The sequence below is a fragment of the Mus caroli genome, chromosome 19 (genome assembly GCF_900094665.2).
Source record: "Mus caroli chromosome 19, CAROLI_EIJ_v1.1, whole genome shotgun sequence".
NCBI lineage: Eukaryota > Metazoa > Chordata > Mammalia > Rodentia > Muridae > Mus > Mus caroli.
Window position 1 is genome coordinate 44,225,184 of NC_034588.1, and position 17,869 is coordinate 44,243,052.

Sequence of the window (17,869 nt, forward strand, 5' to 3'; positions counted from 1 at the left end):
TGTGTGTGTGTGTGTGTGTGTGTGTGTGTGTGTGTGTGTGTGTGAGAGAGAGAGAGAGAGAGAGAGAGAGAGAGAGAGAGAGAGAGAGAGAGAACCTTTAAAAGGAGACTTTACAGAACCAGAGGGAACACACCTAGTCAGGCTGGCCCCTACCTAGGAACCACACTCTCTTGTCTATATTTTTCTATATACAGATTTTACCAGGCCCAAACCAAGCCAGTCTCCCAGTGAGACCATTCCAGCTATGCTGGCTGGTACTCACTCCTGAGCATCCATCCCTCTGGCTGACACTCACCCCTGAGCATCCATTCCTCTGGCTGACACTCATCCTGAGCATCCCTACTGCTGCCAGCCTCTCACATTCCAGTGCTTTGCTGGTTCTGCTGTGGTGTGGACCTGGGCCCCTAACTCCATCACAAGCTATCTAATGACATAATTTTTTTCTATATTCTGACAGCATGAGGGATGACAGAACAAATTTTAACTTAAAAAAAAATAATTGTTCAGGGGCTGGAGAGACGGTTCAGTGGTTAAGTGTGCTTACTGCTCTTGTAAAGGAGCCAGGTTTGGATCCAGAATCCACATCAGGTGGTTCACAACCTCCTGTTGTTCCAGTTCCAGGGGATCCAATGTACTCTGGCCTCCACAAGCGTCTGCACACGCAGGTACACACAAATTTGAACAGGGACACAAGACACACAAGATAACAAATAAGTATTTTAATAATTGTTCAAGGAGCAGTGGAATTACGTGGGAGTCTAATCTACTGTCCTTTCTGCTTTTCAATGTTTTGAGAATTCCCTTGTTTGGCAGGTAGCTATGACGTCATTGGGTGATATACTCTTTTGTCCTTTTTCCATCCTTTCTTCTTTTTTCTTCCTTTCTTTCTTGAGACAGAGTCTCACTGTGTAGCCCTGGCTGACCTGGAACTCACTATGTAGACAGAGACTGGAACTCATAGAGATCTGCCTGATTCTCCCCAAAATGCTGGGATTAAAGGCATGCACCACCGCACCAAGTTTATCTAATTTGGTCTTTTATGTGCATATCCTAGTTTTATTTGAACCACATCTACTATTTTTGTGCTGTGCTGACTTAAGAGATGTTAATATAGCCGGGCGTAGTGACACACGCCTTTAATCCCAGCACTTGGGAGGCAGAGGCGGGCAGATTTCTGAGTTGGAGGCCAGCCTGGTCTACAAAGTGAGTTCCAGGACAGCCAGGGCTATACAGAGAAACCCTGTCTCGAAGAAAGAGAGAAGAAAGAGAGAGAAGAGATGTTAATATTTCTGTTGGATGATTCACGGAGGATGACATGCCAGATATACTCAGATATCTAATATCCTTTTGTAGTGAAGTTACTCCTTACTCTTCACCAGATGCCCCAGTATCATAGCTATTAATATAGAATTTACTAGTATATATTCACTGTTACCAGGGACTTAACAATTGGGAAACTCATAGCACATATTAATATTTTAAGGCTGGACTCCTGGAGTGACTGAACAGCCCACTGTACTAAGGACATTTTCGGTGTTAGTTTGGTATTTCCGTGTCCAAAGCCAGTTCTCAATCCGGGATGCTGCTAGCCACCTTAGCTGTGGTAGATACCCTGGTAGGTAATCCACATCTCCATTCAGAGACATAGATAATATTTGAGACCTTCTCCAGGGAATTGCTTCACCCATAGCTATGTCCTGAGTTTGATGGCAGTAACTAGTTGCTGTAGTCCCAATTTGTGATGTCACCAGAGCACCCTGTGTTAGGCTCCAATTTAGCCACTCCTTCTGCCTCTTTGGGCTTCTTGCACTCCCTTGCAGGAGGAGCTCCTGAAAACGAACCCCAATGTTTCCTTCTGGGCAAGTCTCAGCGTCTGAGAATCCGAAGGAAGTGCCTAAAGCTGGCAGACAGGATGCTGGAGGAAGTGGGCTTTGCAGGGATGAGGGCAGCCCCTTGGGCATGCCGAGGTGCAGGCGAGCATCGAGCATCGACTCTAGGATGGTGCATTGGAACGGCAGTGCGTGGGAGAGAGACAGACAGGGTTCAGGGTGGTGAGTCACCCATTTATGGCTGAGTATAGAATCAAAGTTCCCTTTGATCACAAAAAAAGACTCTTCTGCAAAATTCGGATTTCTGAGGAGGACCCTGAGCCAGGATGACAAAGTACCAAAAGGCAGTGGAGACAGGATTCTTATCTACAGTCTCAGAGAAGGAATGAGATCCTGGGACACAAGACAAGCACCTTATGAATCTTGACTCCCCAGATTTCCTCTAGCCTCTCTAGGTCAGGAAAAGGGGCCCACTCCACCAGTGCATTCAAGGTTAGTGTTCTTTACTTTGGGAGTCACCACGTGGGGACGTTTGCCTTGAAATATGAGGGCTTGCTAAAGGGAAAAGGAAGGGGCGGGGCCTGGACAACATATACTAGTATAAGATAGAAGGGTAAATATGATTCTCGACTTAGGATAATTTAATGATTTTTTTTTAAAAAGAAAGCTTTATGGTGGTACAAAAAGGATATGATTCACCAGAAACTATTTTTTCTTTTTGAGATAAGGTCTTATGTATCCAAGGCTGGCCTCAAACTCACTAAGTAGCAGAGGCTGGCCTTGATCTCCAGTTGCCCTGATTCTGCCTTCCCCTTCCGGAAGCTAGGGTTACAGAGGTTTACCATCACTCCTGGCCTATACTTTGAATTTTGATCTTTTTCCCCAAGGCTAATGATAGGTGGCATGTTGGTGTCTCAGTGTTGGTGCCTCACATGCGGGCAGCAGCTGCAAGGAGCTGCAGTTCCCAGGTAGCTGTGCAATCATTACGATGAGCAACCATACAGTATTCAATGCTGCTAAGCAGTGATGCTCTGTACATTAAGTGCAGTGCATATATTTCAACTTAGGTCAGTTCAACTTATAGAGGTGTCTCAGGACTTTATTGCTGGGAAGAGACACCATGACCACCCCAACTTTTATTTAAAAACAAAAACCAAAAACATTTTATTGGGGCTGGCTTACAGTTCAGAGGTTTAGTCCATTATCATCATGGCAGGAAACATGGTAGCATGCAGGCAGACATGGTGCTGGAGAGGTAGCAGAGAGTTCTACATCTTGGTCTGCAGGCAGCAGATAGAGTGTGATACCAGGTCTGGCTTGACCCCACCCCCAGTGACACACTTCTTCACTAAGGCCACACCTACCCGACCAAGGCCATATCTCCTAATAGCGCCACTTTCTGTGAGTCTATGGCGGCCATTTTTGTTCAAACCACCACAAGTGTGTTTCTCTGGAGTAACCCCACAGTAAACTGAGGAGTATTTCTACATGTGAATACTAAAAACACACGTTGAAGGAAGTAGAATATAAAATTGACCGAGTAATAATTTAGTGACAGAAAACATTCTTCTGATACTACATATTCAGCTTGGCCAGGATCCCAGAACATGTGTGCCATCACACGGCCAGGAGAGTTCCTAGAACCTCGACCAAACATCACCAGAATCAGCCCACCATATCAGCAGCTACACTGATCAGCACCTGAGAGCCACATAAGATGTAAAAGTTTTAGTGGGCATTGGCAAGACCATTGTGGGGTTCTGCTCTCCCTCAGTGAAAATGTCAGGTTACACATGCTGTGTCAGGGTAAAGACCTGACTTTCCTGGGACATCCTCTTCAAAGTAAAGGACGCATTTCACAATTCTTCCACTACTCAGACTGAAGTAAAATGCTTGCGAGGTCTTGGAAGCTAGATCTACCCCCCAGGCCTTTTTCCTGATAACAGATGTTACAGCTGTGACTGGTGCTTCACAGAAAATCCAGGATGTGAGAACAGCCCTGCGTCATGGGTCTTTATAACCAGCAGCCCTAAGCCCTGGAAGCCATTTGCCTTGCCACATAAATTCGTCTACCGCTCCCCCATATCCTCCTACGGGAAGATATGAGAGTTTCGCCTCCAGATACACATGCTGTGAAGAGAGACGTTAATGTGGGGATATAACCGGAGAGGCTGTGGAGAGCTTGAGTATGTCAGGAAATGTTCAAACAACTCAGGGAAAATGAGCCAAGGATGAAAAAGAGCAGAGGCCCCAGCTGATAACTGTGTGCACATCTAATTGATCATTATACAAATGAGGAAGACAGGGAGTCGTTAAAAATGGAAATCGCATCATTTAAAAGGCAAAACAACACTATGTTCCTGGCAGTTGTCCTCAAGAAACTTGAACAATATCAAGTGACTGCATGGTTCCTTACTAGTTCGATGGGGACACAGCCGGGCCACTCCTATGAAATCATGTTTCATTGACTCTCCCATCAGTGACCAGGTGACGTCACCATGGGCTTCCTCTGCCCTGCTCCAGCATCCTGGGAATCTGTCTGCTGCTAAGGCTCCCAAGGCTTGGGCTCAAAGGGCCTGATTCTTCTACAGATTCCTATGCCCATGCTAAGAGCATGCTCCTCTTGCCCCAAGAGGGGTAAAGCTGCTGCCCAGGCTGTGGCTGCTGGCCTTTGGGCTCTCAGGACCCCTAAAGAGCTCAAAGGAATGGCCTTCTTAGCCTGTCCCTTGTAAAGGGATTACATGGGACATAACCTGGGGAATGCATAGTCAGAGTTAGTGGGGGTATATCTAGTGATTGGTGCACAGGAAATATACCTTTTAAAGTATTACTTTACTCTTAATTATGCCTAACTCAGACTGGCCTCAAAGTCACTGTGTAGCTGAGGCTGGCCTTGACATCCTGATCCCCTGACTCTACCTCTGGAGTGTGCTTGGAGATACCAAGCATGCTTCATCCCACGCAGTTGTCCTCCCTGCGAGTTCTTCTCTATATGAGGTTCATCTCTCCTCCACTAATTTATTGACTTAATTGTTATTTGTATCGGCACAGACTCATGGATATTCGGTTTTTCCACTTCTGACTGTCGGGAGCTGTTTGCATGTGTAGTGCTGGCTGTTGGACTTAGGACCTTGCACAGTCTAGGCAAATGCTCTACCAGAGTTATCCTTCTATCTCTTCCCTAGAAGCATTTCCCCAGGTTCCTTTGTTATTATACTCCTTGTTTTATTTATTTATTTATTTATTTTACCTTGCCTTTACCTTCTGACATTGCAAGAAATCTTCAAGTTTGCCACCCAGTTCTTCAGGAAGTCCTTGGTTTCTTTCATTGGAAAAATGGTCGTGGGAATCAAGATTTGGGCACAGGTATATCTGCTGCTACTGGGGTATTGAAGCCTCTGGGGCTCTCAGTGGACAGGTCTAAGAAATGCATGAGGCATGTATGCATGCATGAATGGCATGTGTGCATACATGCATGTATGTATGACTAGCTAACATGCACATACTTTCTCTTTTCTTTTTGTTCTTCCCTCCACTCCACTCCCCTCCCCTCCTCCTTCCCCTCCCTTCCCCTCCTCTTCCCTTCCTTTCTTTCCCCCTTTTATACCAGTGCTAGGGACCAACCCCAGAATCTTGCTAGCAAACCCTCTACCACTGAGCTTCATTCTCAGCCTGAGTCCTCTTGCTTTAGTCACCAATAGTTCCCTTTCTCCCCGTCTCCTGGTCTGTTCGCACCAGCCCAGACTGGCATTCCCTAATCTACCCAACTAGAATCTGTAATAGCTTCTATTTGCTTTCAAAACACATTTCATTCTTTGATGTTTACACGTATGCCAGCTATTCATTGATATTCTCACTTCATTAATGCGTGCTTCACAAACAGGGCTATTAGCTCCTCCCAGGCCAGAGAACAAGTCTGTTCCGATGATCACCGTGTCCTCAACTCAGAGTATTTTTTTATTACTTTTATTTTTTTACAGTCCTCCCTCCCACATTTCCTCATACCATTCCTTCCAATTCAGAAATTTTTTCTTGAATATGTGAATGACCAAATTATGGAGCTCATTGATAAGGTATACCTGAGTTTTACATTTATACTAAGGGGATTATGGTAGGGAAACTATTAGAAACAACTGTGCTCTTGGTCAAAGAGTCTAGGAAATATGGTAGGTATTTTTGGCTATTGGCCTCCATAAATTTGACATATATTGAGAATTATCTGCCAACATTATTATCTGCTCTGTTGATGAATCACAAGACTCTGCTATTAACAAGCTGACCAATTCTCCTCTCCATAGGGAACTCGTTCTCTCTCTCTCTCGGTCTCTCTGTCTCTCTATCTCTCTCTTGCTTTGTGTAGAAGAGCAAAGAACTTCTATTTAAAGTCAGGAGGTCCAAGAAGACTGCTATTTTAGAAACTCCTCCCTAGAGCGAGCTAAGGCTGACTCAGGTGGAGTTCATGGCAAAGTTTAGCATCAGGCATTTCTTGAAATAAGTTCACACAAGTTCCGCTCTCTCGATGGAAGCTGACGTTGATGTTGTAGGCTCCCAGTGCACATTTTACAGCTCTCTGGGAACCAGGATCACACGGCTTCCTCATGCAGAAATGTTCAGTGATTTGTGTTGCCTGGCTATAACGGTCAGGCACACTCTGTTCACTATCTGTTCGGCATTAGGATAACCTACTTATGCATCTGTCTCTTTTACTATTTGACTGCCATTGTCATTGTCAGGAATACACTATAAAGTCAGTTCTTCCCTTCTACCATTGTTTTAGTTAGGGTTTTACTGCTGTGAACAGACACCGTGACCAAGGCAACTTTTATAAAGGACAACATTTACTGGGGTCCGGCTTACAGGTTCAGAGGTTCAGTCCATTATCATCAATCCACCTTGGCAACATGGCAGCATCCAGGCAGACATGGTGCAGGAGAATCTGAGAGGTCTAATCTTCCTCTGAAGGCTGCTACTAGAATACTGACTACCAGGCAGCTAGGATGAGGGTCTTAAAGCCTACACCCACAGTGGCACACCTACTCCAACAAGACCACACCTCCTAATAGCGCCATCTCTGGGCCAAGCATTATTCAAACCATGACAACCATGTGGGTTCAAAATAAAAGCTCATTAGGGTGGGTGGCAAGAGCCTTTGCTCACTGGGCCATTTTCTCCTGCCTGTTTCCATTTTTATTTTCAAAGTAAAATTTATTTTCCCCATATATTATGTTACTTATTTTTCTGTTGCTGTGATAAAATACCATGAACAAAGCCACTTATAGACAAAGGAATTTCTGTTGCCTTAACAGTTCTAGACAGATGAGCCCATCATGGTGGGAGGCAAGGCAGGGTAGCAGGAGCAGGAAGCTGAGAGATCTCAGGTCCATCCACAGACAGGAAAGAAGAGAGAATCGTCTGCTGTGGGTTGAGGCCATAAGCTCTCATAGCATGTACCCTGAGACATATTTCCTGAAGCAAGGCTTCAGGACCTAAACATTCCACGATCTCTCCCAAATGGTGCCACCAGCCGGGGACCAAGCATTCAAATACATGAGTTTAAGGGGGATATTTATGATACAAACCACCACGTGCATGTGTTCTGCAAAAAGTTCAAGGAAAGCAAATAGCTTCACATTTGGAAACAGAGAAGACTCCTTTAAGACATCCTTCGGTCTGGACTGGTGTTGGGGGTGCACATCTCTAGTCCCAGCATTCAGGAGGCAGAGGCAGATGGATCTCTGAGTTTGAGGACAGCCTGGTCTACAGAGTGAGTTCCAAGACAGCCAGGGCTCCACAGAGAACTCTGACTCAGAGAGAGGGTGGGGGAGGAAGGAAGGAAGGGAGGGAGGGAGAGAGGAAGAATATCCTTTAGCCTCAAGAATGATCATATTTTGATGATGGAAACCAAAATCGTAAATTATCAGGATTAACAAGTGAAGGGTTTTCCTTACAAGGGTCATTTTACCATCTAATTCCTTTGTGGTAGATTTAAATCTTCTAGGAAGAGAGTTTATTAGCAACAGTTTGGTTTCTCAGATCACAGCCTAGGAGAGGGCATTTAATCTCTTTTTGTTTCCTTCCCTTTTTGGAAAGTGTAAGGGATTCAGGCATGTATGGTGGTCCCAGTTTGTGATTTCAGGCCTTGGCAGGTGGAGGCTGGAAGATCAAGAGACCAAGGTCATTCTCTGCTGTATAGTCAAGTCAGTTCAAGGCTTTCCTTAGCTGCATGAGATCCTGTCTCCAAAAAAAAAAAAAAAAATAGTATGAGAAATTTGAACATACAAGCTAATATAAAGATTAACAAAATTAGTACCCATCTTTCACCTATATTTAAGATATTTTAATATTTTACCAAGTATGGCTGAAAAAGTGCTGTGTTCATTATCGCCTACTTCCTTTTCCTTTCCTGGGAACACTAAAAGACTGAACTTCCCAGCCTCCCATGTGGTGATACTGCTACCATGGCACAAGTTCCACCAACGGGCCATCAACAGTGTGGTATGCGTTATTTGCAGGGTAAGCCTAGAAGAATGGCTGAATCATTTTTATTACCTTTCCCTGATGCCTGGATCCTGGAAACCATGTTCTGAAATAAGCCCAGAGACCCTGGCTCCCCCATTAGCAGCCTGTATCCTTGAGCGACTGATGGTTTTACGGATATTTGGGAATCTCCCGTGGTGTTTATCTTTACGAGCATTGGGTTTTGCCTTCTTTGAAACATTTCTCAGTGAGCGTAACTGTCTGTAAACCACCGTTTGAGCTTGTGTGTGGTTGACCCTCAGCGTTGCAAAGCTTTGGCTTTTCGAATGCTTGTTTGTGATGTGTGTGCTTTATCTGCAAGTGCTCGCGTTGCAGTTTCGTCTGAAATGTGCCTCCCCTCCCCAGCTGCAGGGCTGAAGCCTTGAGGAGTGAAACCTTGAAGAGTGAGGTTTAGAAGTGGGTCCTTGGGAAGACGAGAGGTTTTCAGCGTTCTGACCTAGTGAACAAACCTATCCAGTCATGGATTCATAGAGCTTTGTTTTTTCTTGGAGGAGCTTTGCTATAAAAGCAAGAGCCTAGTTTCTTTCTTCTTCCCTTTAGCTATGAAGAAAGTAGCTACATCCCACCATGTGTTTCCGGCCAGGGTAGTTTATCTCATCAGGTCCAAAACCAGTGGCACCTAAGACTGTGGATTAAAACCTCTAAACCATTTTATCTTGCTGAAGTAAACAGAAAAAAAATGTTTAAAAAAGAACACAAATAGCCAATTAACTGTTCGAGAAAGTGTTCAATGTCCTTAGTTATCAGGGAAATGAAAATTAAAGCTACCTTGAGGCAACAGCTCACCCTGTCATCTCACCCATCAAAAAAAAAAATCTGGCAACAAATGTGGAGAAAGAGGAATCCTTATTTATCGTTGATGAGAGAGTAATTTAATAATGTTTTTATGGAAATCAGTTCAGAAGTTCCTCAAAAAAGTTAAAAATAGTACTACCATATAATCTAGCTACTCCACTCCTGGGCACACCCCCCAAACTCCACATCCGATCCTAGAGCTTTTATTTGCACATCCATTTTTGTTGCTATTGTGCAATGTATCATAGCAAGAAAATGGAACCAACATTTGTCTGCAGGAAATTTGCAGGAAGATTGGCAGATTTCTTGCTGATAGTCTCTGACAGGTTGATATGTTGTCTCAGGGGAGCTTTAATTTCCACTTCCCTGATAACTAAGGACATCAAACACTTTCTAGAGCAGGAACCAACCCAGGAGGAACACAGGCGTTCCTCAACCAATGGATGGATGAATATGCAGTGTGTGTCCCAAAGGGAATATTCTTCGGCTATAAATAAAAATAAAACCTTGAAATTCGCAAGAAAATTTATGGAGATGGAAAGTAGGATATTAAGTAAGTATAATATTAACCGAACTCATAATGAACTCTCATGCTCTCCTTCATATGCGGACACTAGCCTATAATGTAAGTATAAGATTTACATGGAAGGACTGGCGAGATGGCTCCGCGGTTAAGAGCACTGACTGCTCTTCCAGAGGTCCTGAGTTCAAATCCCAGCAACCACGTGGTGGCTCACAATCATCTGTACAGCTACAGCCTACTCATATACATAAAATAAATTATATAATTAAAAAAAAAGATTTACACAGAAGGTCAAAGGGAGGCAGGCAAAAGGACACATGGGTCATATTGCGTTTGGGACTTTGTTTGATTGTCATAGTGTGCACATCTGTAAGTCCAGCACTTGAGAGGCAGAGAGAGGGGATGGGAGTTCCAGACCATCTACAGCTATGTGAAGAAGTAAATTCAAGGTCAGCCTGGGCTACATGAGACCCTCACCCCCAAAAGACAAGCAAAGGGAATGGTGTTTGCTAAGCACTGAGTTATACTCCCGGTCTCATCCTGGTGTGCACTGAGTTATACTCCCGGTCTCATCCTGGTGTGCACTGAGTTATACTCCCGGTCTCATCCTGGTGTGCACTGAGTTACACTCCCGGTCTCATCCTGGTGTGCACTGAGTTACACTCCCGGTCTCATCCTGGTGTGCACTNGGTCTCATCCTGGTGTGCACTGAGTTACACTCCCGGTCTCATCCTGGTGTGCACTGAGTTACACTCCCGGTCTCATCCTGGTGTGCACTGAGTTATACTCCCGGTCTCATCCTGGTGTTTGGAGGGAATAGTTTTCATTTTGTGGAAACCAGGAATTTTTTTTTATTATTTATTTCTTTATTATATGTAGGTACACTGTACCTGTCTTCAGACACTCCAGAAGAGGGAGTCAGATCTCATTACGGATGGTTGTGAGCCACCATGTGGTTGCTGGGATTTGAACTCCGGACCTTCGGAAGAGCAGGCGGGTGCTCTTACCCACTGAGCCATCTCACCAGCCTGGAAACCAGGGTTTTTATCAGTTACATCTGCTGTAGAGACTTCCTTCAAACACTGGCTATGTTTCTGCTTTGTTTGATTGTCTCTGTTTAACGGAAGTTTAAGCCGACCAGTTTTGTTCTTAGCATCTGGGTAAGAATTCTTTCTTATTTCCAGATCCTGAAGGTCCTCTCTTGTATTATCTTTTGAACGCTTTCAAGACCTTCTCTGCTTTTTATATTTCCACAGTCCTAGCATGGGGGTGGGTAAAAAGACTGCCCCACGAACTCGCCAATTTCCCAAGATAAACCTGTTACTAGTTCACCTGTTCTAGTCATAGTAAAACAACTTGGTCAATATCAATGATTCATGCCTGATGGGGTTTCTTTACAGCAGTGGCTCCCAACCTTCCCACAGCTGAGACCCTTTAATACAGTTCCTAATGTCGGAGTGATCCTCACCTATAAAATTACTTTTTTTGCTGCTACTCCATACCTGTTATTTTGCTAGTTATAAATTATAATGTAAATATTTGTAATATACGATATCTGAGATGCGACCCGTGAAAGGGTTGTTTGACCCTCTCAAGGGGGCTGTGACCCTTGTGACCTACAGGTTGAGAACTGCTACTTAATGTTCTTTCCCATCTGTTGCATTGGGTTAGTTGCCTGTCCCACCGCCCTGCCTTGTTGGCTGCAAGTCTTGATATCTGGATGCATTTCTCATCTTGGTAGTCATTACTGTCATGTATTAGCCCGGACTCTTCGTACGTCAACAGAACTTGATGTTGTGCTTGGTACGTTCTACGAGAGAGAGAGAGAGAGAGAGAGAGAGAGAGAGAGAGAGAGAGAGAGCTAGCTCTTCAGTTGAAATTGCATTTGCATCTCTTGTTACTGTGGTCCCAGATGAGGGCTTTCTGCTAGTCCATGTTTATGCCAATGATGTGCATGGATATTGATTTTACGCCTGGAAAAATTGTTGTACCCTTATTGATTGTGTTTGCGGAAAGCTTTGAGTTTGTAGATCATCTGAATTCTTAGTGAGAGTAATTAGTCTTTGTATTTTCCCTTGGTCATTCTGTACTACGCTGCATGACCATGGTGACTCTTAGGCTTGACTTTAAAAGTGTTTTTCAGTATCATTTTCTGTTCTATGGTTATTGGCCATCTGATTTTTCTCCACGTTGTTAATAGCTATATTTAGGCAAAGAAAACCCTCATCAGTATATAGTATGATATACATATTGCCACCCATCTCACTTATTTTGCTAGACCACAATGAACGTTTTTGTTTGTCGTTTTTTTTTAATATTTATTTATTTTTATTTTTTGACAGGGTTTTCTTTGTGTAGCCCTGGCTGTCCTAGAACTTGCCCTGTAGACCATGCTGGCTTCTAACTCAGAGATTCGCCTGAGTCTTCTTCCTGAGTGCTAGGGATTAAAGGCACACACCACCATCACCCAGTGACCATCATGAAGTTTAAATGAAATGCCATACAGGAGATAGATACCTTTCTCGATTCGAATGTTAGTTGGTAAGTGGGCATACATATTTGTGCATTCGTTTTCTGTTGTGTGCCCAGCCCCTAGAATATTTTTCAAAAGACAGCTGGTATGCAACAAAGAAATGTTAGATGGTTGTGAAGGAAGAATTAATATCAAAGAGGTGCTTCATGTAGTATAATGTTTTCTCACATTCTAACAGGAGTAAGAACACTGAGGTATGCACATTGACATTCCTCGCATTGTCCGTTAGTGGAAAATCCACTGTATTATCTCAGAACTCTACTTCTGAGCTCAATCCTCAACCTCGGGGTCCTAGACAGCTATTTTCCAATCTACTGCAACTGGCATAGGAGCAATGACTTATTCACCAAGCTACCGTAGGCTTGGTTAAAATTTAATGGCATTTAACCTCTTAGACGATTTGGCATTTGGCATTGTTATGAGGAAGAACTTTAGGGATCAAGGGCTTCGTACTTGCAAAGGTATAGTCACAGGGTATCTGCAGGTCAGCTCACTCTCACTGCCTGCTCTTTGGGTTTCTTCGGAAGTAGAAAACACAGGGATATTTGAGCAGAGCCCAGCAGCAGGCCTCCAGGAGTGTCTTGTCTTTATTAGTGAAGTGCTTTGTTCCTGAGTTTATCTTTCTTATTATGCGACTGGCTGCAAATGAGAACTCCCAGCCCGATTTCAATACATGGATTAAAGGGCTTTAAATTTTCTAAAAACTCTTCCAGGGAACGCTGCTGAATCTTTTATTCCTGACAGCTAGAGACTAAGGTGAGTCATAAACAGGAATAGATGGGCACCAAATTTGCAAAGCAATGGGAAAAAAATCACATCGTGCGATTTTGAACACTATGTTGCTTTTTATAGGATACATGCCATTTCCCTGTCTTTCCCTGTTATCAGTCTAAGGTTTCACGCCCAGAAGGACTTTGCTGCATTCCTCTTCTCAAATGCTCCAGGCTGCCACCTCCCTCTCTCCCTCCCACATGACACAAACTCTGCCAATTCTTGCCCTAGAATACACAACATTGAGAGATTAAAGGATGGAAGTGTAAGGCCAGTGTCAATGCAAAGATGTGTTCATTTGTCGAAAACCAAGTGATCAAGTACACTTAGAGTTGTGCAACAAGCCACAGACGCCTTCTGCCCAGAAAGACTCGAGGTCTTTCTATGGACTGATGCCTGCCATTCCCACACTGGGAGATGGATACGCTCCAACTTTGCTTTCACGCTGCTGAGCTCTTAGGGAATGTGTCATAGCATTAAAAAAAAAAATTAAAAAAAGATCAGATGCTATATTCTCCACCAACTAGCACTGCCAAAATCGAGCTTTGAGGCTCTTATAAAAGATTAAAATGTCAAAGCCAGTACTTTGCAGTGAAGGGCATACGTCATTATTTTGTTCTAAGCTGCAACCACCTGACAGGCCTAAGAAGCAAGCACAGCTAGGACCCAGAATCCCAAATACTGTAAAGTCATTGTTGATTTTCTGTATCGATTCAGCCTGCTCAGAAGCAATCAAATAAGGAAATGTTCGTGATATAAGATTACATAAGAAACAGGCATTTAAAGACGTGCAGGTCTATATAGAACACTAACTAGGTTAGTTAGGGTGTGTAAGCTTCAACTTCCCCTTCTCTAAATTGAAAACAGTATAAGCATACAGTAATACATATATCTCATAGCATTATGACAGGAAGTGAGATAATGTATGTAAAGCATACAGGCCAGTGCTGGGCAAGAACATGTGCACAGTCTTGCAGATGCATACTGTTATCAGTATTCTAGGGCAAAGGCGGACTAGACACACCTAACCCACACTAGTCATTTTCGAGTGCTTTATAGTGAGTGCTACTTTCTTTCCTTTGCTTTGACAGTACTTCTACATTTCCTTCCCTTTGTAAGAAGATGCAGGCATTCATCTCCTTCAGCGCAGCAGTCAGCCCCCACTCACTGGACTGTAGAAGGGTTAGCAGGAGGATCAGTATTAGCGGAACAAATAGAACTGCCTGTGCTGTCCTGTGTCAGCCACAGTGAATGCCATCTCTCTGGTCTTCAATGTGACTTTGCCGTTCTGATGATAATAAACAGAGTCTCATTTCCCATCTGTGGACTCTGGGTTGTCCATGTGACAGTCTTTTTGACTCACAAGGGAGAAGTGATGCTGTGTGGATCGTGGAATTGAAAATACGTTGCGGGCTGGTGAGATGGCTCAGTGGGTAAGAGCACCCAACTGTTCTTCCGAAGGTCCTGAGTTCAAATCCCAGCAACCACATGGTGGTTCACAATCATCGGTAACGAGATCCTACTCCCTCTTCTGGAGTGTCTGAAGACAGCTACCGTGTACTTACATATAATAAATAAATAAATCTTAAAAAAAAAAAAGAAAATACGTTGCAGCTAATGTTTTCAGCATCTTAAACCCCTGAGACGCTTCATGCAGTGGAGAAGGCCAATCTATAGTATAGATAGCACGAACCCCATGGGCACCCAACTCTAGCTACCACACATACGAAGACGCCATCTTGGTCTCTCTAGCTCTGGGCAGGTGGTCAGATGACCAGAGGCTCCTGAGTGACTCCAGAAGTGACTGAAAAGGAGGAGCTCTCAGATGGCCAGCAAATAGGACATAGTCATATAACATCAGTATTTTAAGGTTCAGAGATGGGGATTGTTCCACTGTATTCCAGAGGTGCCCATGCCACTTTATAGAGGCTGCAAAGGGGAACTACTCTCCAAACGTTTTATTAATTTATTAAATTAAAAGTGGAAAGGGACACCGGGCGTGGTGGCGCACGCCTTTAATCCCAGCACTCGGGAGGCAGAGGCAGGCGGATTTCTGAGTTCGAGGCCAGCCTGGTCTACAAAGTGAGTGCCAGGACAGCCAGGGCTACACAGAGAGACCCTGTCTCGAAAAGCCAAAAAAAAAAAAGTGGAAAGGGAAAAAAAAGTTCTTTCTTTTATTTTTGCTTTACAACCTGAACTTTGACTGCTGTAATTGTTTATGGTTGTCACTTGGTAACTGTAGATTTGAGGGTCCACTCATCAATGAAGCAAGTGCCCCCCCCCCATATACCCCACCCCACGGTACCAGGAGTCCAATGTTTGACACTTTTTAAAACTAGCACCTCATCTCCCTTTCCCGTTTTTTTTTTAAGATTTATTTATTATTATATGTAAGTACATTGTAGCTGTCTTCAGATGCACCAGAAGAGGGCGTCAGATCTCATTACAGATGGTTGTGAGCCACCATGTGGTTGCTGGGATTTGAACTCAGGGCCTTCAGAAGAACAGTCAGTGCTCTTAACCACTGAGCCATCTCTCCAGTCCCCTTTCCCATCGTTTGACACCCCTCCCTCCCGCTTTTTCTGTGGATGGTGGTTAAGATAGCAAAAAAAGCAAACAGTGACTTATTGACTTGTGGATCCAGGTCTCAAATACTTACTGACTACACAGTGGCTATGGGACTGGATCACGTAGTAAAAGCGTAAAAGACCTTAAGATATGGTTACTGCTCTTTACAGCAGGAAATAAACCATAGCTAAGGACACAGAGGTTTGTGCAGCTCGAGTGGACTGTACAGGCTTCTCACAAGTCATGTGAGTTTAACTGAGAAGACTTCCAGCCAGGACGAGCAGCACTGCCTTAATAGGAAACATGTGACTTGAATTGGTGTTAAAGATAGAATTAGGAGTCACATGAAGGTGAGAGTGTTCAAGGTCTGTCCAGGAAATCTTGGTAGCAAAGGGCAGGAAGGGAGCGAAGTGTTCAGGAGGTTTAATGGAAGCCTTGGCTTCTTTGTGGATTCACCAGCTATCTGCCGAGTGCCTGCAGGTGTCAGAAGCTCTGCCAGCCCTGAAAATACTGTTATACCAATGGCAATGAGACCATGTAAGGAATAAATAACCTTATGTGCAGGCAGCAAACAGTCAGTGCAGAACATAAGATGATCAGAGTTTGGGGCTGAGAACAAAGTCTAGAAAAATAGGGGAAGACCAAGATGTGTCAGCCTTGAAAGTGGAGATTTTGCACTGTGATGCAGACAACGGGTCCCTGTTTGGAGAAACAGTGACATCTCCTTTTTTTTTTTTTTTAAGATTTATTTTATTATTATATGTAAGTACACTGTAGCTGTCTTCAGACACACCAGAGGAGGGCATCAGATCTTATTAAGGGTGGTTGTGAGCCACCATGTGGTTGCTGGGATTTGAACTCATGACCTTTGGAAGAGCAGTCAGTGCTCTTACCCGCTGAGCCATCTCTCCAGCCCCAACATCTCCTTTTTTGTATGAAATGTTACTTGAAGCAACAATGTGAAAGACAAGGTGGCCAGGTATGGTGGCATGTGCCTGAAGCCCCAGCTACTTGGGAGGCTGAGGTAGGCAGATCTCTGTGAGTTTAAGGCCAGCTTGTTCTGCATAATGAGACCGTATCTCAAAAAAAAAAAAAAAAACAAGAGAGAGAGAGAGAGAGAGAGAGAGAGAGAGAGAGAGAGAGAACTAGAACACACACATTTACCTGTTATTAGAGAAACCCAATGTAAGACCCTGGCTCTCTACTGCCTGCGGCTTGGCCTGAAAGCTGAACAATGCTGTTTGGCCAAAGGGGCAACTTGGGTAGACACACCCTTCTGAATGGCAGATCTCATGTTCTGACATGACTATCTGTCTAGACAGTTGCAGCAGTCCAGGATAAGGGGAAGATTTAAAATTCTTTCACGTAGACATTTTACATCCAAAGACACCATGGGTGTATGGAAACCCTAAAAAGTAATGTTTTCTATCTGCTGCTGGCAAAGATGAAAAGGTTTTGTTGCTACAAAGACAGAGGCGGTCTCTCTCATTGGCTTTGACAGTCTTTGGAGTTTAAACCTGCACTGCCTTTTGTTGGGGTGGGAGGGGGGGCAGGGAGAAGTTATTTGGCAATTTTTTTAAAAGATTAAATCCCCCTTAGCTTTTGTTCCAAGAATTCTAGATTCTAGTTTATGAAATTTGTCTTATATCTATAATTCTATACCATTAGGCAAAGAGTATTGGAGGGTCAGTTCTTTGAAATTAGTATTTATGAAAGGGAAACATCCAAGTTACACTGATGTCCTCATGTAGGGCAGACTAGTTAAGAGTACACTAGAACTGTGGTATAGTGGAGTAATTTGGAGCTACACTGAGTATCTGCATATGCTAAGAGGAAAAACAATGTATGCAGAATATATCAAGATGAAACCAGTCCCATAGTAGGGCAGCTTATCTAGTATGCTCCTGTGAGAGTTAATTTGGGTTAACTTGATTGGTTTAAGAAACTCCTAGGGCATCAATGAAGGTGTTTCCAGTGGGCGTGGGAACACCCTACCCTGGATGTGGGAGGCGCCATTCCATAGACTGAGTTCCTGTTGTGAAGAAAAGGGGAGAGTTCAATTTGGGGGACTATTCCCCCATTCACAGTGCCTGGTCTGCTGAGAGGAGAGCGAGAAGCTTCACATGGCTGCGCCTTCCAAACCACTGCAGATTGTCTCTCCCCAAGTCACAAGTGAAATGACCCTTCCTCCTCCAGCGTCACGTGTTTGGTCACAGTGATTAGTAATACAAGTCTTGTTTATATAAAAAGTAATGCCCAGCCGGGCGTGGTGGCGCACGCCTTTAATCCCAGCACTCGGGAGGCAGAGGCAGG

At 44.0% G+C, this 17,869-nt stretch overlaps 1 long non-coding RNA gene across 1 annotated transcript in view; it reads right to left on the bottom strand.

The window, feature by feature from the left end:
* Positions 1–7,809: 7,809 nt before the first annotated feature.
* The window catches only part of LOC115029991, an 18,260-nt gene continuing 8,200 nt past the window's right edge, over positions 7,810–17,869 (bottom strand). Inside the window, exon 2 of the long non-coding RNA XR_003835580.1 lies at positions 7,810–8,060. This is a non-coding gene — a long non-coding RNA (uncharacterized LOC115029991). The remainder of the gene's footprint in view (positions 8,061–17,869) is intronic.